Below are 14,499 nucleotides of genomic sequence, written 5' to 3' on the forward strand. Positions count from 1 at the left end.
TGACTAAACAACAACTGTTGGGCTCCCTGCCTTCTGTCCTGCCATTCCCAAAGGGCACCAGCTACCAGTGTGAGAAATCACCAGCAGTAGAGTCAGACAGGCAAGCATAGATCTTGGAGAAATCAAAAAACCCAGACTGGTAGGATTTAGATGTAAGAAGAAAAGAAAAAAAAGGTGTGTAAAAGAAACCCCATTGTCACAATGTGTAAATCAATTCTTCCTGGATTCAGAATACAAGTACAGTAGTACCTCGGGTTAAGTACTTAATTCGTTCTGGAGGTCCGTTCTTAACCTGAAACTGTTCTTAACCTGAAGCACCACTTTAGCTAATGGGGCCTCCTGCTGCTGCCGCGCCGCCGGAGCACGATTTCTGTTCTCATCCTGAAGCAAAGTTCTTAACCTGAGGTACTATTTTTGGGTTAGTGGAGTCTGTAACCTGAAGCATATGTAACCTGAAGTGTATGTAACCCGAGGTACCACTTTACATGGCCATAATGCTCATCCTCAAATACAAGGTGAGAATCATGACCCCAAATTTCTTCTTCAACTCAGATTTAAATATACCGGTAAGTCCGGGGAGAATTCAGCTCATTCCAGCTCTGAGGTGTAGGCAGAGGGCAGGGCTGCCCTGGGTGGGAAGAAAGGGGGAGCGGAGCGGAGCACAAGGAGTCTTGATTTTTTTATTATTTAAAAAATGCTTTGTGCATCCATGTCTAATCTTGCCCTTTTCGGAAATTCGTTTATTGGTGTGTGTTTTCCTTTTTGTAAATCTACTAAAGTATAAAGTAAAATAAAGTTGGGATTAAGGGTTTTTCTCGGGGTGGTGGAGGGGGTGTCTGCTGCATCCCACTGCTGTGGTGGTGGAGGGAAAAAATGGGGGTGTCAAGGAGGGTCAGTTGGGGGGGGAGGAGTGAGAAATGCCCCTATTTTCACCTGAGGAATGTTGGGGGGCATGCATTTTCTGTTTTGTTGGCAAATGGGCTTCCTCCATTCTAGGAAGGAGACGTTCTTGCAGGGATAACTTTCTTCTCTCCCATGTCCATAGCTGTAGGATCAGGACTGGTGTATCGATTGTTCTAACAGGAAAGAAGCTGCTGTCATATCTAAGTTTAGGGAATGACCCCATGGTAGAGCATTTGCACGCAAAAGGTCCCAGATTCATTCCCTGGCATCTCCAGGCAAGGTAGGCTAGGAGAGACTCCTGTCTGAAACCCTGGAGAGCTTTTTCTAGTCAGTGTGGACAATACTGAGGTCAATGGTCTAACCCAGTACAGTGGTACCTCGGGTTACATACGCTTCAGGTTACAGACTCTGCTAAACCAGAAATAGTGCTTCAGGTAAATAACTTTGCTTCAGGATGAGAACAGAAATCGTGCTCCGGCGGTGCAGCAGCAGCAGCAGGAGGCCCATTAGCTAAAATGGTGCTTCAGGTTAAGAACAGTTTCAGGTTAAGTACGGACCTCCGGAACGAATTAAGTACTTAACCTGAGGCACCACTGTATAAAGCAGTTTCCTCCGTTCCTATGTTTCTAACTCCTGATCTGTGTTTTGCCTCAGCCTAGGGTCAACCCAACCCAACTAACTTGTTTCTGAGAGCATATCCTATGTCTGAGAACAAGCATGGTAGCTTCCCCGCCATCTGCACACTGGTGTTCAGATACACCCTAAACAAAACCCTGCTGCGGCCCTTTCAACTAAGTCAGCTTTTGTGTGTGCCACTGGGGTGGTTCAATATGATTATGAGCAGGTCCGAAAGCTGGCTCTGACTTTAAGTGTAACAGAAACTCAGGAGCCTCTTCTGCATGTGCTGGCCACAATCTCTGCCTTTCCTGCCAGCAAGCTTATGCTTTGGCATCTGCAGACACATCACAGCTGTCCAGCTGATAAACTGACGCACTCTGGGTGGCCCCATCCTCCTCCTGAGATTTCACAACTGCTGCCGCTGCCGCTGAGAAGCAAAGCGAGAGGTTTCCAAATTCTCCTACAGAGAGAGAGAGGGCTGAAATTGCAGCGCCAGTCCAGGGCTGACTTCTCAGCAGTGCTGATGTTCTCTTCCATACAATGCTGTGTTTTCCTTCAGCTGTGGCAAAACTTAAAGCTGTGGGTCATAGCTTAATGGTAGGGTGCCTGCTTTCTATGCAGAAGGTCAATCTGCTGTCTCTGCTTAAAAGATCTTTAGAAAGTATCTGTTGCCATACAATGCTAGGCTAGGGATGGACCCATAGTCTGATTTGTTATGAGGTAATGCAGTCAGAATGGGACACGGGTGGCGCTGTGGGTTAAACCACAGAGCCTAGGACTCGCCGATCTGAAGGTCGGCGGTTCGAATCCCCGCAACGGGGTGAGCTCCAGTTGCTCGGTCCCAGCTCCTGCCAACCTAGCAGTTTGAAAGCACGTCAAAGTGCAAGTAGATAAATAGGTACCGCTCCGGCGGGAAGGTAAACGGCGTTTCCATGCACTGCTCTGGTTCACCAGAAGCAGCTTAGTCATGCTGGCCACATGACCCGGAAGCTGTACGCCAGCTCCCTCGGCCAATAAAGCGAGATGAGCACCACAACCCCAGAGTTGGCCACGACTGGACCTAATAGTCAGGGGTCCCTTTACCTTTACCTTTTTAACTCAGTCAGAAGAGCAAGAAACTCTTAATCCTAGGGTTGTGGGTTTGAGCCCAACGTTGGGCAAGAGATTCCTGCTTTGCAGGGGGTTTGGACTAGATGACACTTGTGGTCCCTTCAAACTCTATAATTCTATGACTCTGTGTATGCAAGAAACATCTCTCACCTGAGCCTAATTACTTGCAAAAGTCTTCAGCACAAACTCCAATTCATGTCTTCATGTTCAACATCTCCTAGTGGTGAGGTCATGGTTGGTATTCCTCTCTCTCAGGGTGTCCCACCCTCAGAGAAATATCCATGCCCTGAGTTCATCTGAAGGGACATTAACTTTCTAAAGCTTTTCGCCTTGGTAGTAATGATAATTGAAGTAAAAAGAAGTGTGCAAATTCACAGCAACTTCCCAAAATATATAGCTGTTTGTCACCTAGACACTTACTTTATGAGGTGAGCAATAAATGTAATTAATAAAAAAAATTAAAAAGCAAGCGAGCAAACTTTTAGGCATCTTTTAGGTGTTTCTATTCCTTAAGGCATTTTAATGGTTTGTATTCTAGGTGTTGAAAGGCTGCTGTGCTTTAAACAGTGGAATTGAAGCTTTCACAGATGTAATTTGCATTTAGTTGCATTATTCATTTGTTTGTTTTCATTCTTTTATTGGACCTATTATTGCCATTCCTTTATTTTGATTTGCACCGTAAACCACACTGGGGTAAAGGAGTGGTATATAAAATTCCTTCAACAAACTGATAAGCACATCTGGAGTACTCTTTCTAATTCTGGGTGCTGTCATCCCTCCCCACCTAGAGGAGGCCATCAGAAGAGAACCTGCCACTCCCTGAAGGCTACCAGATGAAGGAACAGATGGAATCAGACAGCAGGGGGATTGAACCGGGACAGTCAGGTCTTACAGCATCTCAGCCGTTGCCACCTCATCTGCCACCACTTTGGTTGTAAGTCACTAAGTGACTAACGTGTGGAAAAGGTAGAAGCTGAGCCAGCTCTAAGCCCAAGAGTGTGCCAAGGCATGAAGGTGAAGAACCAGGTAGGGTGAAAGAAATCCAAAAGTAATGGGCTACTTGCCAGACACTGCTTCCTCACAAGTTGTCCTGGCTTCTCAGGTAGCTGCGATGACTACCAGCTGTGCCTAGAGAGGGGCTTATCAGTCTTCTGGATAAAAGCTTTCAGTCCCTTGGGAAAGTTGATCAAACAGAGTCTGTATTCCAGCTTCTTGACTGGCTGAGGTCCTGTGTGGCGTGTCTAACTTCCCTGTGTGTTTGGCCCTGGCCTGTAACTGGATTTTGCCTCTCTTGTTGACTCTGCTAAGCTCGATCTGAACCGTGACCTGGTCTTGCTTTTGGAACCATCCTGTACGTGGAATCTTGGCTCCTGGCATCCTTATTCCAAGAAGCAGAAGAGGGGTAACATGTTAAGAAGGACAATGGCCAACTGCACCTGACCAGAGGAGGGCAAATGGGATATGGATAGGGGTGTGTGCCAATTTTGGTTTATTGTTTTTCCAACTTTTAACTTCAGTTCTCCATGTTTCCACATCAGTTTGCAATACTGTAATAATAAAAATCCTCATGAGATCTCATCTGAATTTTAGTGTTACTTTCTCCTCATATATACACATTTTTGTGAAGCGATTCGCCCCTAATGTAATGTGTTTTTGTGAGCTGTTTTCCACCCCTCATCGTTCAGCCTGGACATTGAGGTCCAGCCCGAGGGCCTTCTGGTGGTTCCCTCACTGCAAGAAGTGAAGTTACAGGGAACCAGGCAGAGGGCCTTCTTGGCAATGGTACGCCCTCCCCTCAGACGTCAGGGAGACAAATAATGATACAACTTTTAGATGACATCTGAAGACAGCCCTGTATAGAGACATTTTTAATGTTTGCTGTTTTATTGTATTCTTTTATCTATTGCAAGCTGCCCACAGTGGCTGGGGCAACCCAGTCTGGTGGGTGGGGTAATAATTTTTGCATAAATTACTTGGCTGAAGAGCTTCATTTCAAAATTCTGAGAAGTGTGTATTTCAAAAGATAGCAATGTTTCTGTTCACATATTGTTTTGAGATGTGCAGATTAGATAACTGATTCTTATCTGCCATGTCTTTTCTTTTTAACTTTTTTTTTTTAAAAAAAGCTACATTGGGGTTCCCATATCTGAACAGGAATGTGGAATAAAAATTAATAAACAAACAAACAAACAAACAAGAAGTGGGGAAAATTCCACCAAAATCAACATATATTAGGCTAAGATTGGGCTGCTGAGTTAATGTTTTAATTCATCCATTTTGCCAATGTTTTCCTTAAGTTAGCTCTCACTTTGTTGTAGAAGATCAAGGTACCTAACAACAATGAATGAATGAATGAATGAATGAATAAGTACACATACACGTACACGTACATATAATATAGTCAGTCACCTCCAATTCCAGCATACTGTAAAATATCACCAAATGCACTTTCATGTAGTAGTGGCAACAGGAGATCTTGGGACCAAATCCAGCCCCCAAAGGCTTCACATTTGGTCTCCCCTTCCTCCAGCACAGCCCGGATGCCATGAATTCCACCACATATTAATGACCCAGGAAATTTTCTTCCATGTTAAAAACAAGTTGGTCTTGATTCTGTAGTACAACTTGCCAACCTATAACCCTCTACTTCTCCCATGTGGGTATTTATGGTGCAAAACCCAAGCAGCACATTGGGATTTAGAAACAAGAAGACCAAAGTCATGCTTTGAATGTGGCACCTGTAAATCACCCTCTCACTCTCTATTTTACCTTTTGAGGGTGTCTTGGGGGGGGCACAAACTTTGACACAAACTAGTAAAGTTGTCATTCTTCAGGTTTCATTCCCCTGTCCTGGGGCTCTAGAAACTGGGGGTTGACTCCAGTGCTCCCTGTGTGTGGTTCTGCAGGTATAACAGGACTTCTGTTTCCTCCCCTTTCTCCACGTACCCTCAGAAACTGCACCAAAGTGGGGCTGGAGGACAGGAGACTAAGAAGAAGCTCCATGGCATGCAAGGAAGTCCGTTGCATCAGCAGAGCTGCAGCATTAGATACAGCCGTGAGTGGAAACAGCTGCAACTTTTCCATTTTTCCAACCCTAAGTTCATTTACCAACATTTCCACATCAGTTTTGGATTTACTTCCTTTCAAGTCCTTACAAATACTCATCAGCATTCTAAGTGCAAATTTCTCCCAATATCCACATTTTGCCTAGCACAGACATTTTTGCAAAGCAGATTTCCCCAGCATTGTCATCTGTTCTTTTCACCAATATATGCCAATATATATGTATTAATTTTTGTGCCCATCAGTATGCTGAAGAACCACATTGTAAAAACAGGAGCCGTGTGAATTTTGAAGGACAGCTTTGGTTCAGACATTGCTTTTGAAAGTGAATTAGACGGGTTCACTTTAAATGACAGCTGAACAGAAATCCTCCTTTTCTGCAAGTGCTCAGGACATATTGAAGAATGTGCAAAAGAGTAGGTTTATTGTGACATTAGCTCCCTCCCTTTTTGTTGTTGTTGTTGTTGTGTGGCCCACCATTACCTACTTCATCAGATCCATGAAATGGATGCCATTGCTTATGAAACCTCAAGAAGCCAGGATCCCAGCTGACTTTCAGGTGATACAGAACATTTTCCTGTCTTCCTCAAAATCAACTGAGTGTCATGACAAAATGTTGACTTGGTTCCTTATCGGTGTGTCTGGCATCACATGCTTTCCAAGGACCAGCCTTCCCTTTAGTTTACTTTCCAGGAATGTTGGTATCTAGGGGCCAAACCACACACAATGTGGAGCTTGTCCTTTGCATGTTGTAGGTTGTTTGTTTATTTGCTCTACAAAATCCAGCGATGAATGCTGCAATCTAAAGTGTAAGACTGGAGAGGCTGGTGGGGTTCTTACATTTCATGGGGCAAAGATCAGCTTCTAGGGGATTTTTAGTGGGGGAAATAATACCTTCCTCTCTATACTGCCCTTCTGTTTTAAATTCTAGCATCTGCAGCTGCTTTGGGTAGAGAGGAAGAGTTTAGGAGCTAGCAGCATGAAACTCACTTTTATATACTGTGTATTCCTAAAAGTGACAACAGCTCTAACAAAATTGTCTTTAAAAATAAAGATAATATTTTTTGCAAAGTTCTTGGTTACCTGTTATCATGTGTGACAAACAGTAGGGTGTGATCCAACAAAAATGAGTTCTAAGTCCCACTGAAGGAAGAAGTAAGCATGTATTCAACTTTTATTCGCATGGAACTGAATGGAAATTTTACAGGTACTTAAGGCTACAAACTCACTCACGTATTCTAATTAAATGTATAGGTGCAGATTTAGGGGAGTCAGTGTGGTGCAGCAGTTAGTGTATTGGACTAGGGCCTGGGAGACCAGGGTTCAAACCCCTTCTCAGCATGAAGTGAGCCAGTTGGTACCTTTCAACCCAACCGACCTCATAGGAAGCAAATATTGATAACAGAGGTAGATGTCAAACCATACAACACCACAGAGTGAAATTGAACTTATCTTTTAATTTAGCTTTTAATAACAGAAGCAGATTGCACAAAAAGCACAGCTCTGTCCAGTCTCCCTTGTTGGCTTGTTTTCCTTTAGTTTGACAGCAAGGGCACTCAGTGTGAAAACATGATCAATGCCCTGCGTTCATATGAAGGGAGATTAACTTTCTGGAGCTTCCCCCCTTAGTAGGAACAATAACTGCCTTGGGGTTAACTTTCTGGCTAATAAGCAAGGCCATAATCCAAAGCGTAAACAAGCAAGTTTATTTTGCAGGTTCTCTCTCTCTCTCTCTCTCTCTCTCTCTCTCTCTCTCTCTCTCTCTCTCTCTCTCTGTTGTTATTCAAAACTCTTTGCCAGGCTATTCTTTATAATGCTAGGAATGCTTCTGCAAAAAGAGTAAATCCAGTGCTGGCTATCCAGTGCTGGCAATAGTTCTAGGGTGCAGTGCCTGCACTGCATACTGGCATACCCTCCAACATTCCGCAGGTGAAAATAGGGACATTTCTCACTCCCCCAACTGACCCTCCTCAGCCCCTCATTTTGGCGTTCTCTCTCTCCCCTTCCCACTGCAGAGCATTTCCTATCAGAAGAATGGTGAGGGCCACCACTACACCACCGGGGCACAGAAGACATGCTCTCCACCGTCCTGAGAAAACCCCTCAATCCTAATTTTATTTTATTCTTTGGTAAATTTACCAAAAAAAGGAAAACACACTCCAATAAATACATTTCAGAAAAGGGCAAAATTAGAAATGGACACAAAAACCATTTTTAATTTTTTTTATCAAGACTCCTTTTGCTCTGCTCCCCCCTTCCTCCCACCTGCCTTGGCCTCTGCGTGCCCCTCAGAGCTGGTGTGTCAAGCAGGGCTGGCCCTCCGCTGCTCCAGCCTCTTCTCCTTCTCACCTGCTCTCCAGCAGCCACTACAAGCTGCCCAAGGGAGGAGGCTGGCACTGGAGCCCATGGAGAGGCAGCAGGGTGCCCCCTCACAGCAGTCGGCTCATCCCAAGCTCTCCAGGTGTCCCTATTTTCCAGGGGCAGTCACGGACTTACAGAAGCTGTCCCAGTTTCTGATCTGATCCCGTAATGACTCAGTTTTCCTTAGAATGTCCCTATTTTCATCCAAGAAATGTTGGAGGGTATGGTAGGTAAAGGTAAAGGGACCCCTGACCATTAGGTCCAGTCGCGGACGACTCTGGGGTTGCGGCACTTATCTTGCTTTACTGGCCGAGGGAGCTGGCGTACAGCTTCCGGGTCATGTGGCCAGCATGACTAAGCCGCTTCTGGTGAACCAGAGCAGCGCATGGAAACGCTGTTTACCATCCCGCCAGAGTGGTACCTATTTATCTACTTGCACTTTGACGGGCTTTCGAACTGCTAGGTTGGCAGGAGAAGGGACCGAGCAACGGGAGCTCACCCTGTCGTGGGGATTCAAACTGCCAGCCTTCTGATTGGCAAGCTCTAGGCTCTGTGGTTTAACCCACAGTGCCACCCGCGTCCCTTGGAGGGTATGGTAGGAGGTCCCTATTTTCATTGGAGGGTGTGGAGTTATGTGACCCCCCAAACCAAGGCAATAAGTAACCATACAACCTTCAGAAGACATCTGAAGGCAGTGCTGAAGTTTTTTTAATGGTTAACTTTTAATTATGTATTAATAAATGTTGGAAGCCCCCCAGAGTGACTGGGGCAACCTAGTCAGATGTGTGGAGTATAAATAAAATAGCAGTAGTAGTAGCAGTAGTAGTAGTAATGGACATTCCTATTTTCATTGGAGCAATGTTGGAGGATATGTCATCCTCCTCCCTTAGAGTTTGGCAATAGCAATACTAGGAGGGGAAACAGGGACATTCCGGGATCAAATCAGAAGCTGAAATGGCTTTTGTAATTCCAGGACTGTCGCTGGAAAATAGGGACACTTAGAGGGTATGTACTGGCCCTTGGACATTTTCTCTCACTGACTGTTTCCTGGTGATTCAAATTCAGTATGTGCAATAAATATCTGGGGGTGGGGGCAGTGGTAGCAAGTCTCGCTACTCCCCTTGCTTGCAATGATTATTTGTTTGTTTAGTAAATTTCTACCCCAACCCAGTTCTCCATGGAGACCTCATGCAATAGTTAGGTCAGGGCTGGGGAACCTTTTCTAGCCTGACTGGCTACATTTCCTTATGGGCAAGGAAGGGCCTTCCAGGGGCGGGTTGCCGTGGGGTGGGCAGGGGCATAGTCAAAAGAGCCACGGACGTAGTCTCTCCGTTCGACTCTCCTGTTTCTTTCTCCCATCAAGTGTGGGGGCAGCAAACCCCTGGCATTCGTAACCACACCCTTGTGCAGAACCCTTTTTATTGAGATTGCTGCAAGTCTTTCAGGAGCACTAACTGTTCATTTTGGTCTGTTCTCATTAAACGAGGGAAGTTGTCCCCTGCCAAAGCATTGAAGGTTCCTGTTCTTTGCTGCTTGGACCCCGAATTAGTCAAAAGCCACCCAAACAGAACTGGCATAAACACAACCCAGCTAATTTGCCACGGGACAGAAGCCAGATTTCTGCGTTCCGTAGGTCAGCGACTCCCTAATCTTTCCCTGGCAATAGAATCGCAGGCACTAATAATTCCCGTCTTCAGGGGGGAGAGTTCCATGGCTTATGGGCCAAAATGGCACCACCCAGCTACACAAGAGGGAGCTATCAGCAGACTCAGGGGAAGCCGAAAGGTTTGCAGAAGGATAAGGACACTTGAGAGAGGGGAAATATTTAAAGCGGCGGCGGTGGAAAGGAGTGAGACCTCTTTACCTTGGCTTCTGAAACCTGAAATGTATATTTTTAGGATTCTCCTTATTTCTGTGTTTGTGAGTTGTTTTAAACTGCTCTTGACGTTGTGTTTTGAAACATTAGGGTATGCCTTGGTGCATATGCCTAAGGCCTAATTTTGTACAAGAGTCAAGAAGAGGAGAAAATCAGGAAAAGAGGAGAGAGGGAGAGGGAGAGAGAGAGAGAGAGAGAGAAGGGAATGTCCCATTAGGAAGCTGACTTATACCAAGTCAAGCCACTGTTCCATCTAGCTCAATGCTGTCTCTGCCTATATGGCAGCAGCTTTCAGGGGTTTCAGATGGGGGTCTCCCAGCCCCACCAGATGGTGCCAGGGACCTTCTGCATGAAAATCAGGTGCTCTGCTGCTGAGTTCTGGCCCTTCCCCCTTTGGTTCCAAGCCCACTCACTTTTAGCCCTGGCCCTGCCTACCACTGGCTCCAGCCCTGCTCACTGTTGGTGTGCCCCCCCCCAACACATTACTCATCAGGTAATGTGGCACCCAATAAAAATATAAGTCCCCCACTCCTAATTTAAATGGTGTAAGATTTACAAATGGAGAATTATTATGAACATTCTTATTTTGCAGTTTCAAACCACCACTAAAACCAAGCTTTTGGAATTCCATTTGCTTAATAATAATAATAATAATAATAATAATAATAATAATAATACCCTGCCCGTCTGACTGTGTTGCCCCAGCCACTCTGGGTGGCTTCTAGCATATTAAAAAACATAATGAAACATTAAACATTTAAAACTTCCCTATACAGGGCTGCCTTCAGATGTCTCCTAAAGGTTGTATCTCCTTGACATCTGATGGGAGGGTGTTCCACAGGGTGGGCAAGACTACTGAGAAGGCCCTCACTGATTTTTGGATGTTTGCATTTGAACTACCATGTCTTCTGTAGTTTTGCAGAGCAGTGATCACACTGGCATAGAGATTTTGTGTTTTCCATAGTGCCCTAGCTGCGTGTTGTGCTTCTGGCATGTGTTGCTTGAGTGTAGTGTAGGTTGCCACAAAACATCATCATCACATGCACACAATGTTAGTTACAGATAGGTAGCCGTGTTGGTCTGTCATAGTCAAAACAAAATAAAAAAATTCCTTCCAGTAGCACCTTAAAGACCAACTAAGTTAGTTCTTGGTATGAGCTTTCGTGTGCATGCACACTTCTTCAGATACACTGAAGAAGAAGTGTATCTGAAGAAGTGTGCATGCACACGAAAGCTCATACCAAGAACTAACTTAGTTGGTCTTTAAGGTGCTACTGGAAGGAATTTTTTTATTTTGTTTTTACACAATGTTAGGTTTCGCATGGCAAAGTCAAAATGTCCAGGTAGATCGGAGCTGGTTAACCTAGGTGCCCCCAGATGTTCCTTGACTCCTCCCATCATCCCAGACCATTGACTATGCTGGCTGGAACTGATGAACAGCAACATCTGGAGGTCTGGAGGTTAGCCACTCTTGATTCATGGGATTTCTAACTTGATCCATCAAAAGCTTGCCTGATTTCAGAATGGACACTTGATGTAACCAGCACATTCAATCTTTTTTTATTTTTTTGAAGGCAATGCCCATTTATATTGCACGGCTGTGTTTCTGTGTATTTCTCCCATTTACACTCATTTGCCCCATGTCATTCTTACCCCACCCTTTTAAACAAAGCAATCACCCCGAATGTATCCATTCCCTTTTATGGTGGTGTGGATGTGTGCACTGTGCAGCAGACAAAACACTCTGCAATATCTTTACCATGTTTTGACATTTATTCCTGTTTTTATTAGCATGGAACTTCTCCCACATGGATTTGCTCCAGAATACGTTCATCTAACTGGATAATAGGCTGTCATAATTAACAAATCATGTCTTAGAGCCAGCCTACTCCCAGTTTGTCTGTTCCCAATAAAGTTCTTTTTAGTTCTAACCCAAGGAGTCAAGAAAAGCCAGTGGTAACTGATACATACTGCCCTTTCAGGACACAGGTAAGGGAAGAATGCGATAGAATTATTTTACCACTCTTTTTATTAGACCGTCAATTGTTGTTATTCTCCTGGGGGCTGCACACGCTTCTTCCCCATGTCAGAAATGCCCGTCTGGGAATAGATGGCACATCAAGAAGGACTACTCTGGCATTGTGTCCCTGATAGGTGATGCTTTATCTGTGTGGGAAAGATTTTTTTATATGTGAAAGAGCATTCATTTTTTTTTATAATTTTTTTTTATTAAGAGTTTTGTTAATACAATAAAGAAAAAAAGACAGAATAAACAGAGAACAAACAGAAAATAAAACAAACATAAAATTTTACATCTTGTGATAACCATCTTTTCTTCATTCTTTCTTTTTGGACTTCCTCACGTCTCTCGCTCCTACATTCCAAGTTTATAAAACTTTAGCCAGCAACTTATCACCTTATTTTCATTCTTATTGTACATAATTTCAATATTTTATCCCTAACTTTGAATATTTTTATCAAAATCTTAAGTACCTAGTTTTAACATAATATTCATTCAAAATTTGTCTTTCTCATGAAATTCACTCATTCTCATAGTCTTTTCAGCTAACTTTATGGTGCCCTGTTATTTTCAAATCTCTCATCCTTCTTAACACTCATATAATTTACAGTGTTTTTGAAGATAGTCCTTAAATTTCTTCCAATCCTCCTCCACTGCTTCTTCTCCCAGGTCTCGGATTCTGCCGGTCATTTCTGCTAGCTCCATGTAGTCCATCAGTTGCATCTGCCATTCTTCCAGCATGGGCAAATCTTGAGTTTTCCAATGTTTGGCGACAAGTATCCTTGCTGCTGTTGTTGCATACATAAATAATGTTTGGTCCTTCTTTAACACCCTCTGGCCAACAATGCCCAAAAGGAAGGCCTCTGGTTTCTTAGGGAAGGTATACTTAAATACCTTTTTCAGCTCATTATATATCATTTCCCAGAAGGCCTTAACCCTGGGGCAAGTCCACCAGAGGTGAAAGAACGTTCCTTCAGTTTCCTTACATTTCCAACACTTATTATCTGGCAGGTGATATATTTTTGCTAGCTTGACTGGGGTCATGTACCACTTATATATCATTTTCATAATATTTTCTTTCAAGGCATTACATGCCGTAAACTTCATACCGGTAGTCCATAACTTTTCCCAGTCAGCAAACATAATATTATACCCGATATCCTGTGCCCAAATATGTGGAAGAGCATTCAAATGTGCATTCTGACGCAAAAATCATTTCCTTACTTTCCTTCACTGAAATAAACAGCAGAAGGTATACCAGTGCTACTTTTAGACCTGGGTAGGAAACCTCAAGCCTAAAGGCCAAATGCGGCCCTCTGCACCCCTCCATCTGGCCCCTAGGACTCTTCCCCAGGCCACACCCCTCACAGATTCTAGTTTGCACCTCCTCTTTTCCACACTTCGGCTCTGATTATGCCCTTTGCTTGTCCACATTGTGGACAGAGGTGTTTGGAGGAACTAGTCTACTGTAGAAAGATACATTTCACATCTGTTGCCGCTCCCGTTCCTGCCTTTGGCTCTGCCCACCACTGCCATGCAGCTCCCAGAAAGTTGTCAAGCAGGGAACGTAGACCCTGGACTGAGAAAGGTTCCCCATCTGTTTTAGACCCTGGACCTATTGGTCTTACCAGTGGCGTAGCGTGGGGGGTGCAGGGGGGGCCGGCCGCACCGGGCGCAACATCTGGGGGTTAGGGGTAGGGTTAGGGGGCGCAAATCCACGGGTTAGGGGGCACAAATTACTTGCCTTGCCCCGGGTGCTGACAACCCACGCTACGCCACTGGGTCTTACAGCCTGCCTACCTGCCTGCCTGCCTTTAGATGGTCATGTGTATTGCTTCCGTGGTGAAGCCCAGGAGTGGGCGCTCTGTTACAGAAATGCAAAAAAAGACACATTCCTTTGTTCTGCATCCTGTGCCACTGTTTTGCCCCTGATTGATGAACCTCTAGGTTCTAATAAAAAGCCCAGTGGATGTACAAACCTGAAGTCTGCTCCCGCCTGGTCTAACAGATCACTCCTATGTGGTCTCTCATGCACTTCTTTCAATATCAAGTTTTCAGATCAGTTGGTATATTGCTAAGACAGGGTAGAATGATCAGCTGTTTTGTTGTCACACAATGAAGGCACGTGGTATAAAGTGGCACCGGTAAAGCTCAGTATTATTTGCATCGCCATTCCCACCAATCAATCATCCATAGCTCACTAAACTGATGCGTCTCGGCTTCAGTTTTCCTCTCCCCGTCCAGCTTTCTTTCTCTTTTTCTTCCAGGATGCAAACAGTTAGGGGAGTCCAGAGGCACAGCTTAATGGGGCCAGCCTTAAGGAGAACCGGACTCTTATTTTTCATGCAGAAAAGGGGGGGGGAAGCAAATACTACCCCACTTCCCTTTCACTCAGTAATCCAAGTTGAACTTCTCCTAGTCATAACTGGAAAATGACACAGGAGGAGCAAAAGAATGTCTTCTTTCCAGTTTGGGAGGAGGTAGAGAGGATGAATGTTGATGTTACAGTTCCATCTTGTGGACAAAGCAGAATTATCACCAGGATGCC

General features: G+C 44.5%; 1 protein-coding gene across 1 annotated transcript in view; it reads right to left on the reverse strand.

Moving 5' to 3' along the window:
- Positions 1–1,264: 1,264 nt before the first annotated feature.
- PAH (phenylalanine hydroxylase) overlaps positions 1,265–14,499 on the reverse strand; it is a 77,372-nt gene continuing 64,137 nt past the window's right edge. The window contains exon 14 of the mRNA XM_079992819.1: positions 1,265–1,275. The gene's annotated coding sequence lies outside the window, so the exon portion shown is untranslated. The remainder of the gene's footprint in view (positions 1,276–14,499) is intronic.

The sequence above is a fragment of the Podarcis cretensis genome (genome assembly GCF_951804945.1).
Source record: "Podarcis cretensis genome assembly, chromosome: 10".
NCBI lineage: Eukaryota > Metazoa > Chordata > Lepidosauria > Squamata > Lacertidae > Podarcis > Podarcis cretensis.